Here is a 12,334-nt window from a genome sequence, read left to right as displayed (position 1 = left end):
CTGATGACGTATATTGGCAGTTCAGTTGCCAAGCGGGTTGTGGAAGCAGGCATTTTGCCAACAGATGTCCGTGTTACCAACAGGCAGTTGTAAGCCCCATGGCTAAGTCCCATGGTCACCAAATAGTCGGCAGTGAATGTCCTCCTTGCAATGGAGCCCAAATAAAGATGTCACAGTCATGTTTTTCCTATACCGGTTACTTTTAAATCTTCCCCGTTTTTTGATGGTATTTTGAAATTAGTAAAGAAGAACCCAACTATGCTTCAGGAGCAGGTCGGGCAGGAGGTAGTGCTAGGGTGCATAACTGGCCCCTTCATGTATTCACCTTTCTCTAATAAACAAGATTCTCCTTTAGATGTTGATGCCAAAGAAGGATGTAGTTAACGTTGTCTCATTCACTTATTCTATACACAGGGTTTGTCTGTCAAAGACGATATTCCACTTGAGGATTCCTTCATTGCATATGTATCCTCTTACCTTGTGGTAGTCCAGGTGCAGGCAGCTAGTCAATGGTCATCAGTAGTAAAATCGGACATTGAATCCGGGAAGACTGTAGCCCTGAGTACTTGTTTGTCTTTTCTCGCTACCTGTATTGACACAGTATTGATGATTTTCTCTCTAATATGTGATAAATGAAAATGCATGTTAGTGTTGATGAAAGTGTTTTGCTAAGTTAAAAAGGTGGCATTGCTTGTTTATGCCAGCTGGGTTATGGGCCTATGCGCTGGGTGTGTTCATGGCGGTTGTCTCTTACAACATAAGGGGCAAAACTCTCATGGTCTGCTGGTAGAACAGACACACTTGTTGCAAGTCTAAGGAGGTCAATAACACTGAGCTGACACATTGGGTTCCATTAGTTTGCGTACCATAAGGTTTGTTTTCTTCGTGAGCTGGCCTTGTGATGCTGAGAGGTGAACATCTGGTTTTGATCACTTCATGTCCTAGATTCCCAGAATGCCACCGCTTTGTCCTTTTGTTGTTGACAGGTGTTCCCCAACTTATTGTCTCAGGCGGCCTTGAAAGGGATGCTCTGACCGCCACTGTTTGGGATTTTGTTGGCCATGATGTGCAGCTCAGTGTCTCCTGCAGCCTAGTCAAATTAAGGCTTGTAGAAAATGGATTGTGAGAGGCAGGGATGTGGTGAATGATGAGAATAGGTGTCTAGAAGTTACTCTGGAGTGCTTGAAGCTGTTGTGAATTGAAAGGGTATTGGAAGCAGTGGCGCAGCACAGGTTGGTGGCTTTGGGTTTTAATTTTTACATTCTTTTCTGGTCTGAAGTTACACAGTGTTTTTAGGTGGCTCATGCGTTGCACAGGTGGATGAAGGAGCATTGAACAAAAAACATCATTTGATTGGTGTGGGGTAATATGCAACTAGAATACACCAAAAAATTACCCTAGGAACAGGGGCGTAGCTAAAGGCCCACCGCCACCAGTGGTACTGAGAAGAGTCGGGTGCGATTCAGTACCCAAACATCTGTAGTGACGGCCAGACACTAGGGCGGCGGCAGGCTATTATTATTAGGCTAGGAAAGGCCGGAAACAGTGGGCCTTCCTACCCTGGTAAAGCTATGCTGCTGCTGCTGCTATGTTGTATCTGGCTGGTTATGAAAAATGGGGGAACACAACATAGTTTTTTCAATTATTATTTATTTTTTAATTGACGTGGGGTCCCCCCCCATTTTTATAATCAGCCAGATACATCACAACAGCAGCAGGCTAGCATTACTGGGGTGGGAAGGCTCACTGTTTTTGGGCTTTCCAAAGCCATTTATATCAGCCTGCGGCCGCCTCATTGCCGGACCGTCACTACAGGTCGGTACTGGATAGTTCCCAGCTCTTTCCAGCACTCCTGGTGGCGGTGGGTACCGGGGTAATAATGGAGGTTAGTGTTAGCCTCTACACCAGCTAACACTAAGCCCCTCCTTCATAATGGACGCTGTCAATCAGCCAGCGGCCATTAAAAAGGCGGTAGTAATAAAGTTTAAAAAAAAAATACAAATACACAGAGAAAATATTTTATTGAAATAAAAACCCCCACACAACCCTCGTCAACCATTTTATTGAGAATAAAAAAAGCCGTCATTGAAGTAGTCCTCGAATTCAACATAGTCCAACGACCGAACCTGTAAAAAAACCACAAAAAAAAACAAAACATTAGTAAAATGTAGTAGGCGTAGATACAGGGCCCATGTGTGATACTGTATGTTGAACCCTGTATCTGAACCTACCACAAGGTAGACTTAGATACAGGGTCCAGCAGACAGTAATTTTAGACAGGATATAAGATTACTGTCTGTTGTAACCTTGTATCTAAGCATACATGTGGCAGATTAAATACAGGGCCCATCAGACAGGATCACACATGGGCCATGAATCTAAGCTTACCATGCAGTCATGGTACGATGCTTAGATATATGCCCCATCAGACAGTATCACATATGGGCCATGTATCTAAGTCTACCATGTGGTTGGCTTAGATACAGGTCCCAGCAGACAGGATTACACAATGTGGGTTTCCTGTCTGCTGGGCCCTGTGTCTAAGCCTACCACATGGTAGGCTTAAAGGGGTTGTCCAGTCCCTTAAAATTGATGGCCTATCCTCCGAGATCAGGGTACAGAGATCAGGCTGTTCACATAAGTGCGCATGTCATGATAGTTAGTCCAAAAACAGGACAATATTAGTGCTGCCCATGTGTTATCTGATAGACTTAAAAAAATACTTTATTGAACGGAATATTCCAGGTCACATGTCCGAATACTTACTATGCATTCAAGGTGTGCCGATTAACAGCACATGTCTATCCTGATATTTGTTGCAGTAGAAAGTATAGTAACTGACTTAATCGTATACGTCTGTACTAATATTTATTTTAGCAGAACAATTAGTAGCTGGCTTGTTTGCATTTATGTAGAGAAATGTTGATAGTTAAGTGTGCCAGGTGCACAGCTAATTCTCGGTTGTTGAGGTATGTTTTTTCTTGCAGTTACTTGAAGTAATGGTTTGTCACTGCCAGTTGATGGGTTATAACCCGAACCTTATGCACCATGATGGGTCCACCTAAATTATATTGGATTGGGCATCTTCCTGTCTGGCTTGCAGGACCGCATTGAAGAATACAATGTAGACTTACATTGGCTCCTCTGTGGCGGTCATGGTACTAAATTTTAAAAGTTAGATTTTTAACAGTTGTGTTCGATAAACCTTTTGATAGATACCACTAATTCAGCTGTGACCTACCTCCACCCAAAAAATAAATGGTGGATGTAGAGCAATACTGATGTTTTGTTTCTTATTGGGGGACGTGGGTATGCCTGATGTAAGTGATAAGGTTATTTTCCCTGCAGTTTGGGGGGGGGGGGGGGCTGCTTTGAATAAAGAGAGGGCTATGCATAGTAGGAATGATGAGGTTTTAAGACAGCGCAGTTGGGCCTTACCCTTAGTTATTATGCATACCCATGTCTCTTTGACGAAACTGTGGCAAAATGCGTTTTGGGCTTCTGAAAGCACTGCACTTCTCTTTACCCAGGTAAGATTAGCCTAACGTTCTTGTGTCGTTACGTATCTTACCTCCATGCTTTGACTTACCATCAGGCACTGCATCTAGGCTCATAAACATAGGCATTACATGCAGCTTGTTACAGACTACATTGTAATTAATTTTGTTATATGGGAGTCTGTTTAGGACTCAGCTCTATGTTAGTCATTAATTCATATATTGTAATGAAGATGTTTGTTCTATTGTAAAGAGTTCAGTACTTTTTGTATTTTCATGGTTAATTCATCTCTTTGATAATGAGAAAAAAATCCACATGAAAAAAGCCCACATGAAAAGTACGCACAGAAACAAACCCACTGCCATTTATGTGCACAAGAAAATGCCTACATGGAAAATTGCCCACACGGAAATATGCCTACAGGAAAAATGCCCACACAGCTCCATGTGATTAAAAGGTCCTGGCAGTGCAGTGTTTAAAGGTCTTAGCAGTGTAGTGTTATTGGAACAACATTTAATCTATATGTTATCTAACTGAAGAGATAGATCTTACACATAGATAAACAACGATATCAAAGCCCTGTCTGCCTTTCAACACCTTTTCTGTCTCGTGAGCTCATGGGAGGATGAGGGCTCTGTATAATGGGTTAATGACTAGCATTGTGATATGGCACTGTGACTGGCATTGTGGTTGAACACTGGGGTACTATCTGGCATTGTGGTGGGACACTGTGATACTGAATCTGTATCATATTGCCTGAATATTACCCATTGGAAATATACAGTGGTGGGGCACTGCGGTACTGTTTCTGTAACATTTTGCCTGAAAACTACCCATTGGAAATGTACAGTAAAAAAAAATATGTTTCTTCTCTCTTATGCTTCTAATTATAGCATCCGATGCCATGGCTTTGCATTGTCGAGTCCCCGACAACAGGGGGATTGTAAAGGGAAGTGTCCCCAACATATATATATATATATATATATATATATATATATATATATATATATATGTCTCATGAGCCAGGGCTGTATAGACACAGCCCTGGTCATGAGTAACTGCTTCACAACAATGCAGGACAATTAGTCTTAACCAATAGTTTGGTTAAAACCGATGGAGACAGGAGATACTGCCTTTGATCTCCTGTTTCCATATTAAACTTTGTGTGCGCACGGCTCTCTCACGTCCACTCGCACGCTCATGAGTCGGCCGGTGATATCATATCACCGCGCCGACCCATGTTAGCCGGGAGCGAGCGCCACTCGCCCCATTTACGAGCGTACCGACAGGGTTTAAATAGCCCTGCGTCGGTACGCTCAGGAGCTGGTTCCTGCTTCCCTCCCCACACCACCAACAGACCACGACAGCTTACCCACACCAACGGACCACGTCTTCTCATCACGCCTGATCCCCGTCTCCACCAACAACGTCCTCCTCCAGCTACATGCTATGTATCCAAGTGTAGCAACAACTACACTTAACCCTCTCTCCCCTATACAATGAGCAACCCTCTCACCCCTACCCTAGCCCCACTCATTAACCCTTTCCCTGGTTTCCCCTAGTTTAACCCTTCACTTCTCCCCCACAATGAGCTTTCCCCTAAGTTAACCCTTACATTCCCAAATTTTACCTGCACAGCACCTGGTCCCGCACATTAACCCTTTCCCGTGGTCTGCACCTTCACATCCCTTGTTAACCCTTAGTGTACAGGGACAGTTATAGTTAGGAGGGAGTGGGACAGAAACAGTGAGCATGTGTGTATTGTAACTCCACTTATATGTATGTTTAGATAAGTGGGTGGTGGTATAGAATAGTATTGTGATACCTTGTTTATAATATTGTGCCATATGTAGTGTCGGTGTACTCAATACCTATTAAGTTATTATATGTATTGGGATACACTGATACTATAATGTGATTATTTACTGCGTTTGGTGTATTTTATATCTAAGTGTGATTACTGTGTGTATTAATAAATATTTCCTTTATTTACTATACAGTCGTATACACTTAGAAGCAAAGCAAGTAAACTAATGTTAATACAAGAGAAAAATAGGGGAAACTAGGTATAACCCTAGTGACCCTAATATAAAGGAGGTAGTAAGAGGGGGGGAACACTAACCAGTGAACCCCATCATTATATCAGCCCTTTTACAGCTACATATTTAGACATTACATGACAACATAGTCTTTATTATGCAGTCTTTCCATATTGCCCTTTGATGCATAGTGTCTAAAAGCCCTAGTAATAACCTCTATGTCATGACACAAAACTTTCAGATACTGTGGCATCCTTACATAGTTACATAGTTCGTACGGTTGAAAAAAGACACATGTCCATCAAGTTCAACCAAGGGATGGGAAAGGGGAAGTAAAACATTTCTACACATAAGAGCTAATATTTTTTTGTTCTAGGAAGTTATCTAAGTCTTTTTTAAAGCCATCTACTGTCCCTGCTGTGACCAGCTCCTGCGGTAGACTATTCCATAGATTCACAGTTCTCACAGTAAAGAAGGCTTGTCGCCTCTGCAGGTTGAACCTTTTTTTCTCCAGACGGAGGGAGTGCCCCCTTGTTTTTTGAGGGGGTTTTACATAGAACAAGATTTCACCATATTTTTTATATTTGCCATTAATATATTAATATATTTATATAAGTTAATCATGTCCCCCCTTAGTCGTCTTTTTTCAAGGCTAAATATGTTTATTTATTTTAATCCTCCCCCCGGTACATAGCATCTTGAAGCCGTTTTATGTCATGATGACCAACCCTTAGAAGCTCTGGTGTCCCTTTGCTATAGTTACTAAACTAATATGGATACGTGCAAGATCACGCCTGCACACTGGCCTTTATTAGATGCCGACTCTGCTTTTAGTGCCTCCATTTCACTCGGCAGCATTGGCTGCAAGACTAAACTCCCAGGTATTGTTAATCCTTTGACTATTCCGAACATTTGCTAGTAACTAATGTAGTTCCTATTATGTTTATCTAATTTACTTTGGTTGTTTAATAATTAATTATTTATCTTGGTACTTAAATAAGGGTGTAGATCAGTGTTATTATTCAATAGTATGGTTGTATTTCAATCGAGTGTGGCACCATTTTCGTGTTAATCTATAGTTTGTTTGTGTTTTTTTTAAAACATTTTGTTTTTTTATTTTCGCAAATATTAAAAAACAAAGAAGAAATAGTACAAAATCCTGTAAAATACACAAATTGAAGAGGTAATTCACATTGTATACATTCCAGTGACAATATAATGTATAAATGTTATATGTCAGAAAGTATATCTACAATGTATATATATCACCGCATTGCACCATATTATATGTAAAAAATATGTAAAGTACCCATCAATGCAAATATAAAAATAGAAACTATAACTAATGGGAGCACCATGGGGGCACCTAAACAGCAATGCCAATCCACATGAGATTTCAGATTTATTTTTTTTCCCTTGTGAATCTTTGTGGTTTATGATCCCTACCCTCTAGAGATAAAACACTTTTCTTGGTCTTTGTATTACCATATTTAGATCAGGGATGTTTGCCAATATCCAATTTTGAAGAATACATTGTTTAGCTGCCATCAATACAGCGTGTGCCTTATGAGGGAGATGTACCCCTGCCGTGTCATCTAACTCATCATCACGTGTTAAATGAAAGAAAACCTCCAGCGGATCCAAATCCCCGTAAAAGCTACTTATTCGTTGTAACAATGAGGTGACCTTCCAAAATGTTTGTATATTTGGACAAGTCCAAAACCTGTGGTACATATCAGTGCGGACAGCTTGACATCTCGAACAGGAAGTCATCCTGCCTGGATTGGCCACATAAGGGGGCAATGTACATGCATAGATCGCCAAGTTAGTTTCTCTCCATCTCTCGTTAACAATATGTTTACGAAAATCAATCAGCCCCATCTCTATAAGTTTTCCCACATCTGTTATATAAATGGTTTTCCCAACTTTTTGAAAGCCTGTCTAGGAGTCATGGCTATCAGCCTCGATCTTAATGATTCATATAAATGAGAAATGGATCTCCTATGTGAGCCCACAAGCCATGCATCGAATAAATTCGGTGGAAATTCACTTGAAATGTTCTTACGTTTTTTTGCACAGTATGAGTGTATCTGATAGAATTGTAAATGTTGTTGGTGAGCCATCTTGAGTTTATTCAGGATCTCCTACTGTGAAAGCCACCTCTCCCCCTGATCATGAAATAGGTCACCTAGTGTCATTATCCCCTTATCTTTCCATGCCATTAATAATTTATTCATCCTCCCCGCCTCAAATTCTGGGTGTTTCCATAAGGGCATATATTTGGAGATCTGATATGAAAGACCATAATGTTTGAGTAATACCTTCCACGCTACGACATTGTCTCTTAAAAGCGCCGATCTTTTAATCATGATCAGGAAGGAAGTGAAATTTGTATGAAGTAACGCCATGAGGTCCCATGGCTCCGCCAATTGTCTCTCAAGGAGAGTATTCGAATGATACATTGTGTCATTTCCCCAATCTAATAAGTGTCTGCTCAAACAGGCCAAGTTATATACTCTAATATTGAGTAAATTGAGACCCCCATCTTCCTTTCTCATTATAAGATTATTCAGAGCAATTCTGGGTTTCCTTCCCACCCAGACAAATTTGGAAAAAGTAGAGTTAATCGTACAAATGTCAGAGTGTTTGATCAGTAAGGGATTCGTCTACAATGGGTATAGCAGCTTCGCAAAGCACGACACCTTAACCAAGCAACATCGTCCCATAGTCGAGAGTGGTAAACTGTGCCATCTCAAGAGGTCACCTTGAATGGTATGAATTAATGGGGGATAATTTCGTTTGTAAAGGGATTTAGGTGAACGACCCACTTTTATGTCCAATTATATCATATGTGTTATATTATATATGCTGTTTGCCGAGTCATTAGTCGCTAAATCTAGTAATTGACGTTTGGAAGTATTTACCTTGTAACCCGAATAAGACCCAAATTCTGCCAAAGCCTGCACTATCACTGGGATCGTTTGTGAGGGGTCTGAGAGGAACAATATTATGTCATCTGCGAACAGAGCTTCTTTGACCTCGACATTTCCAATAAATATGCCCTTAAATAGGTCAGGGGAAGCTAAATATCGAGCCAGTGGTTCTAACGCTAGGTTAAAGAGCAGTGGGGACAGCGGACACCCCTGCCTCGTACCCTTGTGGAGTTTGAAGGGCTGGGAAAGGAAGTTTCGACGTATAAACTCTAGCCCTCGGATTCTTATAAATATGTCCTAATAGAGTCCTGAATGACCCAATGATCCCAAAATTATCCATGACTGCTGTTAACCACGACCATCTTACATTGTCAAATGCTTTTCCTGCATCCAACAATAATAACGCCGGTGGTTCGTTGGATGATGTGTTATTAAGAACCCTATGGAACACCGGCACTACCGTTCTTATGTTAGTAACTGCCGCTCGGCCTATAATAAATACCACCTGTTCCGGAGCTATAAGATGTGGCATAATGTCTGCCAACCTATCTGCCACAATCTTAGAGAGTTTTTTGGCATCAACATTTATAAGTGAAATAGGTCTATAAGCCCCTGGATGATAGGGGGTCTTTCCCTGGTTTTAACAAAAGTTTAATGTACGACGTGTCCGCTGATGGGGATAATCCTACCGTTCCCACAGCATTATTAAAGAGAGAAACCAGAGTCTCAGTCACCTGTTCTCTCATAACTTTGAAAAAATTCTCAGGTTAGGCCGTCTGGCCTAGGGGCTTTAGCATTTTTTAATGGCCTGATTAACTTCTTCCAGAGTTATCTGGGCGTTCAGAAGCGTTAGTTGTTCTTCAGTAATACTTATGTATTGCTTCTTTCTGAAATGCCCAGTCATCTAAATTTTTTTTGTCCTGTATCCAAGCCTGTTTGTTGTCTTCCATTGGGTGTGTGAGGTATGTGGTGTATGTATTCCTCAATGAGGAACTGGAAGTGGTAAACCTTAGTGAAATTTCTTTCTTTTTGCTCACTGTATATTCTACTCACTGAGTATTCTACCTCTCAGGACAGCTTTGGCAGCATCCCAGAAAAAGGACATGTCATCTTTATGCATCTCATTTGTGATTGTATATTCCAGCCACCAACCCCTTAACAATTTTACAAACGTGTCATCAGAGGCAAGTTGTGTGGGAAATCATCATATCCTCCTGGATAAATTTCATGGAGGGACAGTAGTATCGGGGCATGATCCGAGATCACTAGATCTCCAACTGTTGAGGATATCAACTGGGGTAGTAAAGACTGAGTCATGAGAAGGTATTCTATTCTCAACCAAGAATGTTGTGCATGAGAGTAATGGGTAAATTCTCGCTCATTTGGGTTTCCCCTCCTCCAGGGATCCAGTAAGTTAAGAGGGCCTAAAATCCTGTCCTGTTTCCTAGGACCACAGTGGGGGGTTGTACTGTGAACCTGAATTGTGTCTTGTCATCTATCCTCCCTATGGTCTAAAACGGAGTTGAAATCCCCCCCACATTTTGATGTGGGACAGTGTCAGACAACAGTGCTTGTTCTAATTGTGCATAGAAAGGTACATTGTTACTATTAGACCCATACACATTATAGACACTCAAAACTCCATATGGTGCGTTAAGAACAATGTGGAGCAAACAACCTTCTTTATCCGAATCGATATGCGAGACCTCATGAGGTAAATTTTTATGAATTAGTAGTAGTACCCCTGCTTTACGGCTACATGCTGAAGAGCCGTACACTGCACCCACCCAAATTTCATGTGGTGGAAGTCGCCCACCTCCAGATGAGTCTCCTGCAGAAGAGCAATATCTGTATGTGTTTTTTTTAGATGTCGATATAACATTATGCGTTTGTTTGGGGAAGAAGCCCCTTTACATTCCATGAGATCAACTGCATAAACGAGGTTATATACAAATGGTCAATATTGACGTTTCGAATATCATTATGTATAGTCGATAAGTTCCTAATTCAAAGTGACTTGGGTACCCAGGTCTGCTCCACCCTGCTTCCAAGAAAACAACAAAGTTATATACTAAAACAGCATAGATGAAAAACTATAATTCTGAACCTTAAATGCCTCCCCCCCCCCCCCCCCCCCATAACAAACTAGGAGTTATTCTGACATACATGACTTTATTTTTTTCTGGGTTGGGACCCATCCCATGTTATCCCCACCCCCCACATAAATCCGTTTTACATTCCCAGCCAATAATTACTGCGCATATTCAAAAGGACATTGTGATGTTAGGGAATAGTAAACATAACATTACGTTGAAACTCTCCCATCGAAATGCAATATAACATTCTCAGTTGGTGTATCATAATGTCCAGCAGCCTCACTGCAAAAAAAGAAAATTGTGACAAGGCATTATATAATATACTTATCAATTTGAAGTGTTCCAGGCTGGATTGTCTGTGCGGTGTCTCCTCTGGGCTTTCAGCGACCAAGCACGATTCTTCTTTGGTGACATCTGATGTGCCACTTCAGACCAAGATCTGGTACAGGATGAAAGTTCTGGGGATTTGTGATGTTGATTCTCTACATCTTCCCCTCGTCTTGATGGCGTCGCAGTTGAGCTCCTGGGGCTCCCTATGCTTGATTCCCATTTATGTAAGTCGCTTCTTTTTCTGGTGAACGGAATACTTTGATTGATGTGTCTGGTTGCGTGATCTTTAAAATAGCCGGGTATTGGAGTTGGAACTTGACTTTACGGTTATATAGAGTGGTGCAGACTCCTCCAAAAGATCTACGTCTGCATGTGACCTCCATCGAGTAGTCTGCAAACAACTGACGGGGCAGTCACTTGTTGAGAAAGATCTGGGTGTACTTGGAGATCAAAATGATGTAAACGAAATAACAGCATGCAATGTCATTCAGCTGCTTCAAAGGCCGGCAAAATATTGTCGTGTATTAAAAGAGGCTTGGACTCGCGGTACAGGGATATAATATTACCACTTTCCAAAGCATTAGTGAGGCCTCATCTAGAATCTGCATTTAAGTTCTGGGCTCCAGTTCATAGAAAGGATGCCCTGGAGTTGGAAAAAATACAAAGAAGAGCAACGAAGCTAATAATGGGCATGGAGAATCTAAGTTATGAGGAAAGATTAAAATAAATAAACCTATTTAGCCTTGAAAAAAGAAGACTAATGGGGGACATGATTAACCTTTCTAAATATATTAATGGCACATACAAAAAATATGGTGAAATCCTGTTCCATGTAAAACCCCCTCAAAAAACGAGGGGGCACTTCCTCCGTCTCGATAAAAAAAGGTTCAACCTGCAGAGACGACAACCATTCTTTACTGTGAGAACTGTGAATATATGAAATAGTCTACCGCAGGAGCTGGTCACAGTAGCTACAGTAGATGGCTTAAAAAATACTTAGATAATTTCCTAGAATAAAAAAATATTAGCTCTGATGTGTAGAAATTTTTCCCTTCCCTTTTCCCATCCCTTGGTTGAACTTGATGGACATGTTTCTTTTTTCAAACGTACTATGTAACTATGTAAATATGTAACCTTCGTACCCCTAAGGTGTAAAGGGGTGTTGCGTAATCTGAATGCTTGCAGGATTTCTTCCTTGTCGTTGTAGTCTAAGTAGCGCATGATCACTTGTAGTGGTCTATCCTGTTTAGCATCTTTGTTAGCATCCAACCTCGCTTAAGATAACCATTTAAAATAGATATATATTTTTGGTCAAAATATATAAAAAATGAATATGGGAAAGTGCTACACAAATGAAGAATCAGCAGAGTACTAATAATAAAATAATACTAAAAAACATATATTTATTTTAAATGGTTATTTCTTGCGACACAATATA

This window comes from Rhinoderma darwinii, chromosome 4 (assembly GCF_050947455.1).
Source record: "Rhinoderma darwinii isolate aRhiDar2 chromosome 4, aRhiDar2.hap1, whole genome shotgun sequence".
Lineage (NCBI taxonomy): Eukaryota > Metazoa > Chordata > Amphibia > Anura > Rhinodermatidae > Rhinoderma > Rhinoderma darwinii.
Note: the sequence above shows the minus strand (reverse complement) of the source record.